Source organism: Lontra canadensis, unplaced genomic scaffold, assembly GCF_010015895.1.
Source record: "Lontra canadensis isolate GAN:19392208 unplaced genomic scaffold, GSC_riverotter_1.0 scaffold5, whole genome shotgun sequence".
NCBI classification, from domain to species: Eukaryota; Metazoa; Chordata; class Mammalia; order Carnivora; family Mustelidae; genus Lontra; species Lontra canadensis.
The window spans coordinates 24,020,533-24,035,050 of record NW_022630999.1 but is presented as its reverse complement, the minus strand read 5'-3'; positions in this window follow the sequence as shown (position 1 = coordinate 24,035,050).

Sequence of the window (14,518 nt, the reverse complement as noted above, 5' to 3'; positions counted from 1 at the left end):
AATTTATTCTAATGAGATGATTCTTGGCCTTTAGATAGCTCCAGGATGGGGGCTGTTTACCAGAGGAATCAACTACATGATTAGAAGGTTGGAAATTTCTGCTGCAGCCCCAACCCTGGTGGGAGGAGAGGGGCTGGAGATTTGAGTTCAATCACCAATGCCCAGTGATTTAATCAGTCATGCCTCATCATTAAACTTCAGTAAAATCTCTAGAACAACAAGGTTTGGGGATCTTGCAGGTCGGTAAGCACATCGTTGTGCTAGGAGGGTGGCAAGCCTGGAGAGGACATAGAAGCTCTGTGTACCACTCCCCACTCCTTGCCCTATGCATCCCTTTCATTTAGCTGTTTCTGAGTTACATCCTTTATAATAAAACTGTAATGGTAAGTACACAATAGTTCCCCCCTTATCTGTGATTTTACTTTTTGCGGCTTCAGATACCTGTTGTCATCTCTGGTGGTAACCACAGTCTGAAAGCAGATGGTCTTCCTTCTGATGAATCATCAAGATGGTAGTAGCCTAATGCTATATCACAATGCCTATGTCCTTCACCCCACTCCATCTCATCACGTAGACATGTTTTCATATCACATGATCACAAGAAGATTGGTGAATATAGTACAATAACATATTTTGAGAAAGAAACCACATTTATATAACTTGTTTACAGTATATGGTAATAATTGTTCTATTTCATTATTGTTGCTCATTTCTTACTGTGCCTAATTTGTAAATCAAATCTTATCATAGGTATGTGTGTATAAGAAAAACATAGTATATATAGGGTTAAGTACTATCTGTGGTTTCAGGCCTTCCCTGGGTGTCTTGAAAAGTATCCCCCATGGATAAGGGGGACTACTGTAGCACTTTCCTGAGTTCCTTGAGTCATTCATTCCAGTGAATTACCAAACCTGGGTGGGGAGGGTTCATGGGAACTCCCAAACAGGACAGGTGCAAGTAGCTTGGGGACACCATTTGTGGCAGGCATGTGAAGTAGGGTCATTTTTGTGGGACTGAGCTCTCAACTTGTGAGTCTGGCTAACTCTAGGTAGTTTGTATCAAACTTGAGATGGATTGTTGGATGCCCAGTGAATATCAGAGAATTAGAGAATTAGTCATCAGAAAATAACAGAGTTGCTGTCAACAAAACAATGCAATGCTTCTTTTGAATATTACTCCTTTTAGATCGCTTTGGGTTTCTGCACCAATGGGAAGCACAGGTGATTCTGTGGGGCTCTAAAGGTCAGGTGCTTAGACCTATCACAAAGCCATTTCTTCTCTGAAGGTCAACTTTCTGAGAAGGGGAGCATTGTTCTTCTCCACTCTCATGTGCCAGAAACCTATCTTGGATTTCTGTCACTCAATGAAGTATGACATGGGCAAGGAGATAGGATTGAGGCTCCCTTTTCCTGAGATCCAATAGCACCTAAGCTCTAATGACTTTCCTTCTGACCTACCTCTCCTCCAGTCTTTGGAAATATTTCTAGTCTGTAGACCCAGAAGCCTTTCTAACTCATCAGGTATTTTCCTAAATTGCTGTTCATCCCGTGTTCTGTGCCTTCTGAGACCTAGATTTTGAAACTCAAGAGCTAGGACAAGATTCCTGTTAGTTATGTATTGTATTCCACTGTGTTATATCTTTTTTGAGTCATTACATACAGAATACTGGGCTGAATGAATGGGAAAGGGCCAAAGGGAAACAGATAGTACTAGGGATAAAAAACACATTGATTAATGTTACAAAAATATTAACCTTGTTCTATTTCATTATTGTTGTTGCTCATTTCTTACTGTGCCTAATTTATAAATCAAATCTTATCATATGTATGTGTGTATAAGAAAAACATAGTATATATAGGGTTAAGTACTATCTGTGGTTTCAGGCCACACTTTGGCAGTTTGTTTGGCAATTCCAAAAGTTCACGGAATACTAATATTTGATGTCAGGGTTATACTAGATTATAAACACTGTGAGGGCAGAGATCATGTCTCTTATTTATTATTGTATTAAAAATACATAGAATAGTACCTAACACAGTAGAAATTCAATATTTGTTGAAGTCATAAATAAACGTAAACCCCTTAGGTTGGTATTCAGTATGTTTAACCAAATGATGTTAAATCCTTGCTTTGATAAGCTAATTTTACTTCTCTATTGACCAACTTTCCATGTCATAGTCTAGTTATAGCCTCTGTTTGTCACTTATTCAAGACTACCATCACTATTTTGTTTTCCTTGCTAAAATTATTATCTCTCCTCTTTAATAGTTAATCAGCTTTTCTTCTTTCAAACTATGCCTTAAAACTCACCTTCAAAAAACTTTCTGTGATTGACCTTACTTGTCTACTAACTCAGTTTCTTTCATTCTTCCTTTTAAAATATATATATTAAACAGTTGCTATGTATTAGACAATTTGTGGTGTTAGAGGCAAATAGAAGATGGAGAAAGTCTTTGTTCAAATAACCAAATACATAATTAAGGTATTTCCAAATAGTAGTGAATGCTTTTAAAACAGAAACATAGGATAGCATGTTAGAAAGTGACTGGGCATAACATTAGGTCAGGATTTAGGTTGAGAACTTCTTGAGTGATGTTTGAGGTGATGTTTGAGCTCATGGGAAGATGTGACGGTGCAGCATTTTCAACAGTATTTCTGGAGTGAAGGCGAACAGGTGCAAAGTGCCTGGTACAGGCGTAAAGTACTCCTGGGAATGCAGGGGTGAGATCATGACTGGAGCTGTGTAAGCAAGAAAGGGAGTGGTAGGAGTCAGGGTAGAGAGGCAGACAGTGCTGGATCAAGCAGGGACCTGTAGTCTAAGAACAGGAGTGTGCATTTTGCTCTCAATATAAGCTGGCATTTTGGACTCTTTGAAACTTGGGCATGTCATGTTCTGATTTATGTTTCAAAAAACTCATTTGGCTGTTGTGTTGGTTATACAGACTGCAAAAGTGGAAGCAGAAAGACCAGGTAGAAGATACTTGCAGTCACTCGAGAGATGGAACTATGGTGGTAGTGAAAATGGAGCAGACAGATTGGGGATCTATTCTAGAGGTAAAGCAAATAGGCTTCCTTGGATTTGTTGGGGGTGGGTGGGAATGGAGGCTGGGATGGATGTGGAAAGAGCAAAATCAAATTTGATTTCCAGATTTTTTTTTTTTTTAATTTGAGCAACTGGGGGTTGGTGCCATATACTAAGATGTGGAAGCAGGGAAAGAAAGAGATGGGAATGGTGGGGGGGGTGGGTTGTCAAGCATTCTATTTGGTTCATGCCTACGATGCATATTTGACATGTAGGAGCAGATGTCAAGTTTGAAGTTGAATGTTGTATGAGCCTGGAGCTCAGTGGAAAGCAAGAGTACATAGCAGTCAAGAGAAACAGCTATGGATCCTGCCTACCAAGTTTTAAATCCTGGCTCCTTTTATGTGGGCTTGAACAATTTACTTAACCTCCTTATGCTTCACTTTCTTCATGGGGGATAAAATAATATGCCACAAATTTGTTGTAAGGATTAATTAATTAATATACGATTAACTACAAGCTTACAAGCAGGTCTGGCACATAGTAAGTATTCAATAAGTGTTAACTACTATTATCAGTATGGGTACAGGTAAGGGCCAGAACATACATTTGGGAGGCATCAATGGAATTTTAAAACTGTGGGATTAGATGATATCCCTCCAGGAGAGAATGTATTTAGAGAAGGCAACGGGCCCTGAGCCAAGCTTTATTAGGTACCTACAACATTGCTGAGATAGAGGAAGCAAACTAGCCCCAGAAGGAGAATGGGGAGGAGCAGCCAGGAGGAAGGAGGAAAACCAGCAGTGTGCAGTTACAGAAGTTATATTGAGTTGAATAGTGCCTGCCCCAAGTCATGTCCATCTGGAATCTCAGAATGTGACCATATTGGGAAATATAGTAGTTAATTCAGATAAGGTCATATTGGATAATGGGATAATGGTGAACCCTGAATCAATGACTGATATAAGAAGGCCATTTGTAGCAGGCAGAGATTGGAGTAATGTGTTATCTCTAAGTCGAGGAATGCCAAGGATTTCTGGAAAATGCCAAGCTGGAACAGGTGATGAGTGGTTCTTTCTTGGAGCCTTCAGACAGAACATGGCCCTGCTGATACCCTGATTTTGGACTCCCAAGTCTCCAGAACTGTGAGAGAATAAATTTCTGTGGTTTTTAGCCTCCCGACTTGTGGTTCTTTGTTACAGCAGTCCTAGGAATCCACTGCAGAAATCAAGAACTAGAAGTGTTTTCGAAAGAAGATGACAGACTCTCTGGAACTATTGATAGTAGAAGTGAGTAAGATGAGGGCTGGCCAGGGACCACTGGGACTGCTGATGAGGAAGTCTTTAATGACCATGCTGGGAATGGCTTCAGTGAGGTATTTAGGGTGGACTTCCAGGTGAAGTAGGTTGAGAAGCAAATGGAAGGTGAGGAAGTTGACACAGCGCCTGTAGACAACTTCTCAGATGATCTTTGTACTGTTTTGGGGGTGGTGGTTGTAGGACATGAAGTTAAGGGAGGGATTTTTTTAAAGCTTGCCATCCTAAGCATGTTTGTATGCTGGTGGCAGTAATCCATAAGAGATGAAGAGAAGTTCATGGTACAGGGAAGAGGGGAATTATTGCAGGTTCTAAGTCCTCGAGACAACAAGAGAGGTTGTGATCCAGATGGCTAGAAGAGGGTATGACCTTTGAAAGGAACCAGGAACCCTCTCCCACAGAGGAGAAGGAAGGCCTAGAATATCACCACAAAAGCTGGTCGATCATAGCAGAAAGACGAGGAATTTGATTGACTGTGTCCATCTTCTTAGCTACTTACTAAGCTACTACTACTAAACTACTTACCAAGCTTCTACTTGAATGGAGGAGAGTGGGTGGTTTTGGAGGTTTGAGAAGAAAGTAGAGTGAGCCCCTCTGGGGAGTAGAGAACAGTCTTACCAAGGCAATGCAGTGGGTTTGTGGAGCAGTGCTGAAGGCTAACCCTTGAGATTCATGGTTGCTTTTGTGGTTTATCCAGCAATAGTAGCCTCTCAGGTGCAGCTGCCCAGCAGACAGTGGGGAAGAAAGTTAAGGACATTTATAAGTGAGAAATTTAAAGGATACACTGTAGAGTCTATGCTGGGTAAAGAGAGATGTAAGGACATAAATGTATGTAAAGAGTTGGTAGGGTCAGTGGATTAGAAGCTTGAGGCTGAGAAGAAAACATGAGTATATATAGAAAAGCATCACAATATTTGTAGGAGTGATCAGAGAAAAAGATGCTCAAAATTGAGGGTTTGGAAATTGATGTTAATGACAGTTTAAGACATAACTATGAGAGAAAATGAAAGGGAAGAAAAGATCATTTAAGTGAAAGGGTTAAAGGAAGAGATTAAGAAGGGGAGAATGAGAAACAGCTGCTTAACAGGCATGGGGTTCTGTTTGGGGGCAATGAAAATGTTTTAGAACTAGGTAGAGGTGGTGTTTGCACAACATTGGGGATATATTAAATCCACTCAATTGTTCACTTTAAAATGGCTAATTTGATGTTAGGTGAATTTCACCACAATCACAACCACAACCCTTTAAAAAAAAAAAAAGAAGGAAAAGAAAAAAAAAACCCTATATGGATTATCTATGTTGAAGGTTGAAGACACCAAGAATAAGGACACATTTAATCCTATAAAAACTCAATGAAGTGAATAGGATAATTATCTTCATCCTAAAAATGAAGGAATATAGAAGTCAAGTAACTTGCCTAGTGTCACACAACTAGTCAAGAGTAAAGCTTAGATTTAACTGGGGTTAGGGTTCTAGACTCTGAGATGTGGGGGCGCCTGGGTGACTCAGTCAGAAACATCTGACTCTTGGTTTTAGCTCAGGTCATGATCTCAGGGGTCCTGGGATTGAGCCTTCTGCATTGAACTCCCTGCTGAGCACAGAGTTTGCTTGTCCCTTTCCCTCTGCTTCTCCACCTACTCTTTTCTCTTTCAAATAAATAAAAGTCTTTTAAAAAATTAAAAAATTTAAAAATAGACTCAGATGTAATTCTGCGAATAAACTAGTTACTTCTTCTGGTATGGTTAGTCTGATAGGAAGCAGGGTACAGTGTGGTAATTCATGTGAACCACCAGTACAGAGCCAAGAACACATTAAATCCCCAATAACTATTAAACTCTCTGGCACAAACTCCTCAGTATTGCTTCATTTCCATTAAAGGCAGACTCCATAGCATGGCATGGAAGGTCTTTCCCCAGGTTCTAAATAGACATCAATTTACTTCCTCTCTCCTTACATTCCCTCTGTATACAAAATCTTAGATCTGGTCATAATTGTATAGCTTTTCATTTCTTGCATGTACTTTACACTCTGGGGGTTATCTGATTTTGTTACCTGCTAGCCCTTAACATTTTTATTCAGAAAATTTATTTTATTTTCCCTGCCCTCCAGGGCAAACTTGGACAGATTCCAAGACTTCTTAATTAATAGGCAGTCCTACTCACTTTAAGTTACAAACCAAAGTCTTGATTTGATAATTAGAATGTGTCCAGTCAAGAGATTAATTAAACGCTTCAATCTCCTTTCAAACATATGGATTCTCTCCATATGTGAAGTGGTGGACTTCTGCTCTGTCCCCACTTCCTTCCTTCCTTTGTACCAGCAGCCACATCAGATCCCACCTGAGTGGAAGCTGCCCCAAACAGGGCAGGTCAGGGATGGGGAAGTTCACACTTGTTGGTTGCCTTCAACTTCTCTGAATCTGTCAGGTAGCTAAACTTCAATCTTTCTCTCCTGGTGGCTGGTACACATTCTTCTTCCTCTCTCTCTCTCTTTTTTTTTTCTTTTTTTTCCCACTAGAAGTTGACTGAGAAGGATATATGGATAATACACCAGGAAGTGACATAATTGATGAGAGAGGACCCACAATATCTCTGATTTGCTAATGGCTCCAGGATGCTAGCCTGTGCAGTGACTTAGAGGGGGACCTGGTTATAAGTGTACTTAGGCTGCTTCCAGAGTGGTTACTAGTTATTTTGTAGAGTCGGAACAATCAGTGACTGCTACTGATATAACAACAAGGAGAAGCTAGCTCGTGTTTTATAACTGATCAACTAAGGCAAGAAACTGGTGACCCTTCATGGGTTGTTTGAAGATTCCCAATTATAGTATCAATGACCTCGGTGGAAGCATCTCCATTCTAGGTGGTCACATGTGACCCTTGGAATTGTTTTTTTAATCTCTATCCAACTTCTTACTGCCAGGCCCTCTTCTTTTTAGTCCTGTTGTACAGGACCCCAGACAACTGGGGCCAGACCTGTTTCGCATGTGGTGCACATCTACCCCATGGGAAACACCCACATACCTCTTGCTTCCTTTGACAAACTCTAACAATGATCATCTACCCCAAGACAGTCACAGGTGGCTTTTTCTCTCTCTCAGATGTGCAGCAGGCACCAGCCCTTTGCAGGGGACACATTTCAAACTCTGTGAATGGTCCCATTGAAGATCTCAGCACCATTAGACCAGAGGAGGAGGCAGTGTCCCCATGATGTCTCCTTTGCTTGCCAGTACTGAGAGCAGAAGCTCTTTCCAAAGAAACCTTTCCCAAATCCTCTTTCTGCTCATACTTTTACACCATTTAATAACCTTGTCTGGCTAAATCGGTCTAGGAATCTTGAAACTAGCTTGCTCACATTCCTTTTATAAATTATGCCCACAGGAGAATTTGCTTCACACCCATGCTGACATCTGATTCTATTGTTTTGGCACCTCACTTGACACTGAGGCAGGAAGTGTCCCATGCTAACATCCTGAAATGTGTATGTGAAACGTGTGTTCTTCCCCTCCTTGCCTCACTCTTTGCTCACCAGCTGATTCTTATCTATTTTTCAACACTTAGAATGCCTTTCCCTTCCTTCCACCCTAGGACCCCACAGAATGGGCAAATCCATCCCATTTGTATTTCCATGGTCACTTTTGCCCACCTTCGTATAACCAATCCATTTCACTTTATAGTAAAACCATTTATGTATCTGTCCCCAAGCCCAAGAGATTGGAAGTTCTTGGAGACAGGGACTCTTGAGATTTACTGTTACATATTCGAAGACTAACATAAAATGTAAATTACCATTAGCAGTAGCATCAAAAACATAAAATTCCTAGGAATTAATGTCATAAAAGGTAATATAAGACCTCCATGTTGAAAACTAAAAATCTCAACTAAATCTCAGGAAGCTTGCCAAACTTGACAAGCCAAAATTCTAAATTTGATTCTAAAATTGACAAGAAAATGCAAAGAACCCCTTCTTTCTCTTGAAGAAAACAAAATAAAACAAACTCAAGCAAGAGAACTTGCTTTACCACCTCTCAAGAATTGTTGTTTAGCTACAGTAATAGAAAGTTTGGTATCCACACAAAGATAGACAGAAAAACCTGTGAGATGGAATATTAAGTTCAGAAACAGACCTACTGAAATATACACACCCAACTAGGGATGGCACTGTGGAGCCTGGGGGAAACAGACTTAAAAGAAGCATTCAACATAAAAAATACATTAAATTAAGAATTTACGTTCATTAAAAACACCATATAAGGAAAGAAAAGAAAGTTATGGAACAAGAGATTTTTGCAGTGTATATATTTGACAAAGGGCTTGCATTCAGCATATAAAGGATTATAAAACAAAAAGCAAAAGACAACCTAGGAGAAAATTGGGCAAGAGACCTGAACAGTTCACAGAAGAGGAAGTCCAAAAGGCCAGTAAACATATGAAAAGGTATTCAACCTCATCAGCAATTGGGGAAATGCAAGTTTAAAACCCCACTAGAGTGTTTAAAATTTGGAAGATTGACAATATCAATTGTAGGTTAGAATATAGAGCAATAGGAACTCTGAGGGATTGCTGTTGGGAGTGTAAATTGGTGTAAGCACCTCAGAAGACAATTTGGAGTCATGTAAGAAAGCTGAATACCTGCAGACTATGGCCTAGCCATGCTCTTCTAAAGAAATGTGTGCCCGTGTGCACTGGAGACAAGTGCAAAAATGTTGATAGCAGTGTAATTTGCAGTAGCCCCAAACAGGAATTTGGGTGTTCGTGAACCCAAATGTTCATATATAGCAGAATGAATCAATACATAATGTTCTCTGTGTGTGAGAGAATTGTATGCTGCAATGAAAATGACTGAACTACAGTTTCACACAAAAATATAATTGACTTTCAAACACAACGTTAAGCAGAAAAAGCTGGTCACCAATCATACATACTGTGTGATTCCATGTATATAAAATTCAAGTACACACAAAACTAAACAACATTGAGAGATTCACCCTTAGGTGGTTAAACAAAGAAAAGGAAGTGACTATATTAAAGTCAGAAAATGGTTACCTTTGTGGTGAGATATTGTTATGGGAAAGAGTATGTGGGGGATTTTCCAGAGTATTAGCAAGCTTCTATTTCTGGAGTGTGGTTAAATAGTTGTGTCTTATAATAAATTTGTTAAGTGGTATAACTGTGTTTCTACTTATCATAATTTTTTAAAGTTAAATCCTATGTCTATAAGAGCATATTACTCTAACAAATTAAAAGGATTGAATGCCTTAGGATTCTTTTAACTGCAAATAACAGAAAACACAACCCAAACTGACTAAACAAAAAAAGGTAATTTATCAGCTATTATAGTTAACAAACAGGAGGGGGATATGCTGGCTTCAGATGAGTCTTAGAACAGGACTCAAGACACTATGACCAGGTCCTGGTTTCTTTTTATGTTCTTTTACCTGTATTGAGACATTTTCAGATTCTTACCTTTTGGATCCAAGATGACTGCCTGTAGTCCCTGAAATTATAGGATTCCTTTTTTAGATCTAGCAGGAGAGAGAAACTTTGTTCTCTCAATAGTTCAGTCACAAGTTCTGGTGTTAAGTCTTGCCCTGAATGACTCAGTTCATGGGTCTTTCCCTGGACTAATCACAGATGGGATAAACTGATTAATCCACCAAGAGATATGGCTAGAATCTTCAAGGTGGTATTAAAAGAGAATAATAGATGTTGGGGAGGCAACTAACAAATGTCTATGACAATCAGTATCCATTTTATTTAACTGAATATCATCATGCTTGAAAAGCAACACAAAATTTTTATTACTACCCATCTCAATCTCCATCAGAATCAATACAGAGAATGTGTCGGGGTTAGGATAGAGGTACAGCAGCAGAGCTCAAATCTGAAAATAACAACAACATACATTTTCTGCCCTGCTGATGTTAGCGATTCAAAACAGTGACAAGCACTCAGGTTGACTAAAAGGAAAGCTGGTTTGTGTAAGGCGTAACAACTCAAAATGAGTGAAACTTAATTGGATCTTGGTTAGGACAAAAGTTAACCTTTAACAGGTATTTCAGGGAGAGCTGTGGTAGCTAAGTAGTTAAAAGTAGTAGGAAATTAGTAAAAGATTAGGGAATTCTAATTCATTTTTTAAGGTGTGGTAAGGTCATTTGGTAATATTGGAGAAAGCTGTTATTTTTAGAAGAGGCAGGCTGGAGTATTAAGGGGTACAGTGTAATGTCTACAACTTACTCTTAAATAGCTTAACACACAACACACACATACACATAAAGCAAATATTCAAAACTAACAATTGTAGCATCTAGATGGTGAGTATATGAGTGTTGATTGCAATTTTAAATTTGCAATTTGAAACTCTTCAAGATAAAAAAAGTTGCGGCAATAAAAAAATGTTTGGGGGAAAATCTGAAAAATCCAAACCAAAAAAAAATAGGACCTGTTTCTGTATATTTTTTTCTTTCTGTAGTCTCGGGCATTAGGCCTACAGGAGGTAGAGAAAAATAAATTTATTTTGTTATTAAAACAGCATAGGGGCGCCTGGGTGGCTCAGTGGGTTAAAGCCTCTGCCTTTGGCTCAGGTCATGATCTCAGGGTCCTGGGATCGAGCTCCACATCGGGCTCTCTGCTCGTCAGGGAGCCTGCTTCCCCCTCTCTTTCTGCGTGTCTCTCTGCCTACTTGTGATCTCTGTCTGTCAAATAAATAAATAAAATCTTAAAAACAAACAAACAAACAAACAATAGTGTAAGTTCTATTGCTTTTCCAGTTATCTATGGAAAGTATTTATTTAGCATCAACTGTGTATATGCATTTCTTACTGTTAATAGGGAGTTATAATTTTATCGCTATCTGATTTTATTACAGAATAAATGTTGGCAACCAGATGCCAAAGACAGAGGGAGCCACTAATAACATATATTGAGGGCTTATTTTGTGCTAGGAATATTAGCATACATTGTTTTATTTTTTATTGTAATCCTGTGAAATAGTCATTATTCCTGTTTTACAGATGACACATGGAAATGTTTGTAAATTATGAACACTTGGCACAGGGTCCCATATCTAACAGGTAGGGGTATATGAATCTAAGAGTAAATCTCTCCTCATACACTGCTGGTGGGAATGTCAAATGGAGCAGCCGCTTTGGAGTCTAAACAGTTCCTCAAAAAGTGAAACATAGAGTTACCATATGACCAGGTAATGCAATTCTACTCCTAAGTATATATCTAAGACAAATGAAAACAGGTGTCTGCACAGAAACTAGTATATGAATGTTTATAGCAGCACTATTCGTAAGAACCAAAACGTGGAACCACCCAAATGTCGATCAACTGATGAATGGCTAGACAAAATGTGATATAGCCATACAAAGGAATGTTACTTGGCAATAAAAAGAAATCGAATAATTATACAGGCTACAACATGGATGGACCTTGAAAACATGTTGCTAAGGGAAATAAGGCAGACACAAAAGATCACCTCTTGTATGACTTAATTTATACGAAATGTCTGGAATAGAAGGATTAGTAGGTGCCTAAGGCTGGAGAGAAAGGAGGTTACTGTTAAGGGATACAGGGGTTTTGGGGTTTTTTTGTTTTTGTTTTTTGTTTTTTTTTTGGAAGGGGGGTGATATAAATGATCTGAAATTGATTGTGATGGTCACACAGCTCTGTGAATCTATTAAAAACCATTAAGGTGCACACTTTAAAAGTGTATTGTATGGCATGTGAATTATATCTCAATTATATGGCAAAAAGAGTTAATTTCCCCTTTACTGAACCATGCTGCTGAAGAAAATATAGTTTTCCTCTTAGAACTGACTTTCAAAATCAAACCATGAGGTAGTCAGGTTGAATGAAATTTTTATATTCTCATTTAGACTCTTCTATTCAAGAAAGGTAACTAATTTTGGAATTACCTAGAGAAAACCTCAAAGTGCCCATAGGAATAAAGTGTGGAATAAATGAATAAATGTCTCATTTCCCCCATATTACCAGTGTTGGCTGTCTGAGTTTTTTGGATTTGGGCCCCATTATATGAAGTCTGTTACATGAGCTCTTATTTCTGGATCTAAAAGGCATTCTGAATTGGCTTTCAATTTTCTGCAGATTTTCAACAGAGAACAATTTCCATGGGGTTATTAGCAATAGTTGGTTTTATAAGGCATTGAGGGATTAGTCTTTCCGAATGGCTAGGGCTCTAACAAATACGCACTCTTCCAAACTTTATGCTGACTTCCTTCTCAATGTTGGATACATTTAGTGAATAGGAAGATAACCTTTGGATTCCTGAATGGTCTCCCATTCCACAGTCATAAACATTCCAGTTCTTTCCTTCTAGCCCTGAAGCTAATTCCTTTTATGACTAGGTTGTAGCATTTGGGCATTTTCTTAAGCCTGGCCCCAGGTACGTTTTGTTTCTGACCTTTGCTGTTTTGGGTGCATTTGGGTGCCTCTAGAAAGTACTTTCTACACTGTGACTGCTTTTCATTTGAGCAATCTTCTCTACAGTCCCACCCCCAGTTTTTCTCTCTGCTTTTTTCCTTTTTAGTTTGATTTGGTTACCTGCATCTGGCAATGGAGAGCTTTCCCAAAACTGGATTAGCAGCAATATAATAGCAGTAACCCTTTCATTACCAGAGTAATTGTCTTTACTCGTTTTGAACTTTAGCATTTATAGGCAGCTGCTATAAAATTCAAAGGTGAAAAAAACATGTGACTTTTTCCTGCTTTTACAAGTCCAGAGTACTTATTAGTGAGGGTTATAGGACTTTGAAGCCATTTTTTTCCTCTTTAAAAAAGGAAATGTGAGAGCAGAGGTAAACTTTTCCTCCATTTAAACAAAACATACAAATCTGGTAACCATACTAAAGGAATATTTTAAAGATTGTGCAATTTACCCTAAAAGTATAAATAAATCCAATTAGAATTTAAGGTTATGTAGATTTTGACTTCTTTGTAATCTGTTTCTTGCCTTACATTTTCTTGCCTGAGGCAATAGTAAAGTTGTTAAAATGGGAAGGAAACCAAAGAATAAGGCTTTGCTATCTTGGGCAGTTTTCTAGTCTAGTCATTAGTCATGTGGCCTCTGTAATTTCTTACTTACTGGGGTACATATAAAGAGATTCATAAAACTGCCCCTCTAGGATGTAGCAGGCTTGATTATTCTAAAGTAGTCTAAGGCACCAGGATGGAAGGTATCTATAGAGAGTTATGAACACACTTCCCAGAAATTTTAAAGCTTCATTTCTATAGAGCTATCAAACTAGTGGAAGTTCCTCTGAATCTGATTGATGCCTCCAGAGTTACATTTGCTAAATGTAGAGCTTGCTTTTACAATTTTAGTAAGATACAAAGGTTGTGAAGAATTGGAAGTTTAACATTTTAAAACACAGGACAGAGACATGAATTTCCAAGGAGGGACCCCAACGCAGAAATCTAGATTAAAGTACATTAATTTCTCTAGTAACATGCAGAAGTGAGGTTTCACAATTTCAGGATGATCCAATATAGTGGCAACCTTTTACCTACTACTGGGTGTGTATCTTCTGTGTACAGAAGTCTCTGCCAACATCAAAGGCCAGACTAGTTTCTAGTAGCGACTGGCTCTCCAGGAACTAACCCAAGACTCAGCAAGGAACAGTGTAGAGTTTTGTTTTGTTTGTTTGTTTTCCGGGGAGAGGGGGGCAGGTGGGGGTGAGGAATTTGTGGAGAGTCGGTGAGGTCCTAGAAAAATTGGGGAATAAGGAGTTCTGGCAAAGCTCAGAAGGCTAGCAACATCCTTGTTTTGTTCTGTGCACGCACAACGTGCTTCAGGGCTTTGTTTTGGGAAGTGGGGAACAGTTTCTGCCCTTAAAGATATGCTGACATTTAAATTAAGGTAGGCATGCTGGTCAGTAGGGCCCTCGGAAGGGTTGTATACACTGATCTCTGTTTTGATCCTTGAAACAAAAGAAACAAATACTATTTAATTTCATACTACAGTAAATTTCTTTGAACAAATTCTTTAAACCAAGAGGCGGAAATTTAAAATTAAAGATCGTGAACATTTACAATTCATTTATTCATGCATCCACTCACTTATTTAACAGAGGCTTATTCTGTGCTAGGCATTGCCAAGCCATCACAGACTTGGTCCCTGACGCCATGGAGTTGACAGTCTAGCCCAGTCAGTGAGGG